This window comes from Macrobrachium rosenbergii, chromosome 5 (assembly GCF_040412425.1).
Source record: "Macrobrachium rosenbergii isolate ZJJX-2024 chromosome 5, ASM4041242v1, whole genome shotgun sequence".
In the NCBI taxonomy this organism is placed as follows: domain Eukaryota; kingdom Metazoa; phylum Arthropoda; class Malacostraca; order Decapoda; family Palaemonidae; genus Macrobrachium; species Macrobrachium rosenbergii.
This window is the reverse complement of record NC_089745.1, coordinates 56,533,994-56,539,781: the sequence shown is the minus strand read 5'-3', so window position 1 is coordinate 56,539,781 and position 5,788 is coordinate 56,533,994.

Genomic DNA, 5,788 nt, shown 5'->3' with positions numbered 1-5,788 from the left:
CTGGACAATGATGATTACCGTCTGATATTGTCAAGCGTGTTGACCATTCTAAATTTAACTCAAAGATTTTCTCAGAGCTATGCAGACTGGTATTTCATATTGATTTCGGGAAATTTTACTACATTTTAATAGTCATAAAACTAATTTCATTGCAATCGTTTACACATACGGAGGGATGACAAGCAGTGACTGCACTCCACAAAACTAGAATATGCCTATGTTTAACTTAAAGTTACAGCATGAGAGGCAATACGAGTCATATTGGATATAATTTGCTGAGAATTTTCTTAAGGACATTATCTCCTTTCGAAATAACAGGACCATAAAAAATGACATAGACCTACAATGTTCTAAGTCTTTATGACGTTTGGATTATAGGCCTATCTTATATTCAGCCGTTTTAATGTGGTTCTTGTTGTGGTTATTCTTGTTTTTGTTGCTGCTATATGGTGCTTGTAGTGTCTTCGAAAAATTTTCATATGGCAACCTAACATTGCAGAATACATAGACCTATTCATAAAATACTGGTGGAAAGAATTATCTGCCTACTCTTGTTAATAGAAATTTAGTAATTTGTTTTCATTAAAAGTAATCGAGATCTTTAAGAATATAGTCTACGCTAATATTGTCCCAACAACAGAGAGAGAGAGAGAGAGAGAGAGAGAGAGAGAGAGAGAGAGAGAGAGAGAGAGAATTACTAACTCTTACGTATCCTTTTGTCCAACAGGGTAATCTACAAGAATGCCCCCAGAAGCGAATGAATCATGGGCTAGTCGCAGACTGGTTTGGATCATCTCATACATAACTTTTTCAGCTCTCATTTTTTTTTTTTTTTTTTTTGTGATCTTATGATGCCTTCCTACCATAACCTTCATTTGCTCAGAAATGCTACAGCAGCCTTATATTTACTCATCACAGTAATATAATTTGTTATTCCTTTTGTAAGTATATTTTCAATATAGTTCAATGAGAGCAGTTTGATAATTGTGTGTAAGGCTGAGACTGTCTAGTCCTATGATTGGTCTGTGTGTGCCATCGGCTACGTGCCCACAAGTTTTACTTTTATTCTCTGTGATATAAGTGGCGCTACAATTACTATGGCCATCCAAGCATGTACAGTACGTGTATGTGCACTTGCTTATACGTGTATATTCCACTTTATGCATATGCATTATATATCGTGGGGCTGGAACTACTGTATTAATTAAAACCTACTCTATTTCCAATAGATACGGGTAGAAAACTATTTGCGATAAGAAATTGACGTGTAGGTCCATGCCCTGACATTATCTCAAAATATAAGAATCTGATGCGTAGGCCTATGCTCTGTCATTGCTCAGAATATAAGAATTTGATGCGTAGGCCTATGCCCTGTCGTTGCTCAGAATATAAGAAATTGACGTGTATGCCTATGCCCCGTCATTGCTCAGAATATAAGAAATTGACGTGTATGCCTATGCCCTGTCATTGCTCAGAATATAAGAAATTGACGCGTATGCCTATGCCTTGTGATTGCTCAGAATATAAGAAATTGACGTGCCTATGCCCTGTCATTGCTCAGAATATAAGAAATTGACGTGTATGCCTATGCCCTGTCATTGCTCAGAATATAAGAAATTGACGTGTAGGCCCATGCCCTGCCATAGCTCAGAATATAAAAAATTGACGTGTATACCTATGCCCTGTCATTGCTCAGAATATAAGAAATTGACGTGTATGCCTATGCCCTATCATTGCCTCAGAATATAAGAAATTGACGTGTAGGCCCATGCTCTGTCATTGCTCAGAATATAAAAAATTGACGTGTATGCCTATGCCCTGTCAGTGCCTCAGAATATAAGAAACTGACGTGTAGGGCCATGCCCTGTCATTGTCTCAAAATATAAGAATTTGATGTGTAGGCCTAATCTCTCAATGATATTAACATTTGACATGGCTGCATAAGTCTATGATTCATTTCAATTAATGTGGTCTATGTAGGATCGCTCAATTACGCCAACACCAATTTAAAAAAAAAAAAAGCAAGATGCTTGCGTATTTAGGCTGCGCATGATCAAAAAAAAAAAAAAAAAAGATGCACAGACAAAATTATCCAAGACCCTCATAATGACATATAACTTATCTTTTATCGGAGATATCAACTGTACACTTCCCAACTCCGGGAACTCAAATCTGTGGTGTCATGATTCATGCAAGAAACTCAACATGACCCCTAGTGGATTTGACACCCTACGGAGTCAAATCCATACTGGTAAATTAGTAATCATTTGGAGTTTTGGACTGTTAACCAGTGTGACGTCATTCCCCCTTCCAGAGCTAGCCAATCACTAGCGTGCAGTGGGCGGGGCTTAACTGCAAAGCTAGGTGGACTCTACTATAGGCGGCATTTGGGCTTTTATTTTTTTTTTTTATGGTAGGATGGGAAGGAACTACTGTATACAGATTTCTAGATCTTCTGTGAGTATGATGGGAGGAGACTCCATTATCTGATACCTTTCTGATAAGAGGTGGAGGGAACTATGATCTAATACTTTTCAAGAGGTATCTGACTAATTTTGTTAGTTTCGTTTATGATAAAGTATGACAGATTTGTTGGTTTGAGATATGATGTCTAATATTACTTGAATTCTTTTAGGCTAGGAAAGGGGCTACGCTTGTAGCACTTGAGTGGTTTTCAGGGAAGGAGTGTTCAGTATCGGAAACTTCTAGGGGGACCAAATGGGACATTACATTATTTGACCTACAGGGTAGATATTTGTTTTTCTTTTGGTGGTGAAAGGGGAAGGGGGGGAAGGCGACTTTTTTCTTGTGGGTTGAAAACCGAAAGACTACATTATCTGATTCTTTTGTTGTAGGAGTAGGAAGCTCCTACAATACTGGACGTTTTCCTTGGTAGGAGACAGACGACACGACAGTATTTGATGTGCACTGGGGTAGGAAAGGCCAGGATGGAGGGGGAGGGTCCCATGGAACATACAGTACATGCATTCCTAATGTACTGAGATGACACGAGGGAATATTCAACACGTATTCTTCACTGGTCAATATCTAATGTACTGAGATGACACGAGGGAATATTCAACACGTATTCTTCAATGGTCAATATCTTTTATTTTCCATTTTCGAGTAACATCACCACCACAAGCGGTCAACAATTTCGGATCTCCTAATCAACTTGCTTTTAGACTGAATAAGGATTCTCTGCCTTCTCTTGAAAATCAAAAAATTACAAAATAAAATAAATAGAAACAAAATTAATAAAAAAAAATCATTAACAATTCTGGAGAGACCACATAAAAAAATGCTAAAAATACGCGGAGAAAATACCTTTGAATAATAAGGACTACCTGCATTGTGATGTTTCCCGGCAAACTGTGCCTCAAACCAAATCTGAGATCAGACCATGGACCGAGGAACAATGTGTAGAGGGACAGGTGCTGTTCAAACATTCCCTTTCTTTAGGTTATTTCCTAAGCGAACTATTAAAACCTCTGACAACATTACTCTATAAACTACAGTATTAAAACACATAGGGGAAAGAGAGAGAGAGAGAGAGAATCACTCATTCTAAGGATACAAATGATAAGCCGTGGAAATTACAAACATGTACAGCAAATGGAGCGTCAAATATTAGAAGAGAATCGTGGACACCAATCGTAACATCATTTCCGCTGGTCTGGTTTTCTCGCTGCGCAAGTATAGGAGAACTAACACGCTTTCATCACTTTGAATCGAAAGGGAGCTTCCGAAGACCCTATTGTCTCGAGGTTAATGATCCTTAAATTGACATTCAGTTCCGCGACGGCGTCATTACTGGAAATTGGAGGACCCTAACACCCACCAAGCGAGTGAGTGCATGAGAGTCAGAGGTGAATGGCACAATGTGTGTAAAGGGGTAAAAGCACTGCTGATGAGCTTTCAGCATAGGTATTTGAAACAGCTATTTTTATCATTTATTTAACTATTATTGCACTCAGACTCATCCTTCATTTAGCAGTTACAGGACGAAAACAGCTGCAGTGACTTGTTTTTCTGTAGTAATCTCCTTGAAAATTAATTTCTTATTCCAGATATATACATACACATGAACTCAAACGCACACACGCACACACACCCACACATATATACAAATATATATATATATTATATATTATATATATACTGTATCATATACTCGTACATACATGTATATATATGTAATGTATATATACTGTATACACACACACACACACACATATATATATATATATATATATATATATATATATATATATGTTTGTGGCTTCGAGGAGTTCCTCGTTGGACGAGTCGGTAGAGTTCTCGGCTAGCACTCTGCTAGGCCGGAGTTCGAGTCTCCGGCCAGCCAATGAAGAATTAGAGAAATTTATTTCTGGTGATAGAAATTCATTTCTCGGTATAATGTGGTTCGGATTCCACAATAAGCTGTGGGACCCGTTGCTATGTAACCAATTGGTTCTTAGCCACGTAAAATAAGTTAATCAGCTCAGTGGTCTGGTTAAATTAAGGTATACTTTAACTTTTCTAAGTTGTACGCACTCATTCCTTAATACAAAGGTTCTCCTGTTCCTTTAACTCTTCCACTTCAACTTGACCAATCCTGCATTTTCTAGGCTCCGACATCAGCTATTTGCTTCCACTGTGCCAGCTTATCATAGAATTCATAATAAGACTGTAAGTATTCAAAAGAAGCACACGTTGGTTTTCTTAAGCACGAAGAAGGAAAATTTTAGTTTGTATGCTGATTTTGCGGATAATTTTTGGGAATTTGGGGGAAAAGTAATATAATGCAAAAAGAATTTTTGTTTTTGGGGGCGAAATGCTGATGAACATGTAATAGAATGATTACCCAAATTTAGCAATTTTCCAATTCTTCTAAAAAATTTCCCGGCGTGTGTGTGTGTACACGATATACATGTATGCGTATGCACACGCGAAAACACTTTAAACTGCCGAGAAGATGATTGTAATTGACCACTTCCAGAGATACTAATCAATAATGACTCCTACTTTGACCTCGCGTCCCATTAAGTAAAGTGATCGCAAGGACTACTAACTTTCGGTATTTCAAAATACAAAAGATTACTTCAACAGATGCTTTCCAAAACTGCCTTTTAGGACTGAACCTCAGGCGTCGGTGCTTTCTACTCGTTTCACAAAGGGTTAGAATCCCTATGCAACTATAATTTACCTTATATATATATATATATATATATATATATATATATATATATATATATATATATATATATATATATATATATATATATATATATATATATACATACAGAGATGGACAAAATCACTAAATTTAGAGATTTTGGAAATCAAAATTAGAATACCCCAAAACATCGATTTTAAAATCAAAATCACTTTAAAAATCACCTAAAATGTTACTGTGCAACTGCAACATGTAGGCATTATGTTGAAAAAAAAAAGACACTTTCTGTTTATAAGTATATTCCAAAGCAAAAACCAAAACCGTAAACCAAAAAAATAAAAATAAAATAAAAATAAAAAACATAACCCTCCCCCCCCAAAAAAAAGGGCTAAAAGGGGGTATGTTCTAAAATTCATTTCATTTCCCATTCGCCTTTAATAAAACAAGCTGTTCGAATTTTTCATCAGAAAGACGTGTCCTTTTAGGGTTGTGTATCATTCCTGAAAATGAAAACAATCTTTCTACAGGAGCTGATGATGGAAGAGGAGTATTATAGCGTTTAAATACTTTCAACGCATTAGGGTACCGTAGTGAACAAGACAGATTTTT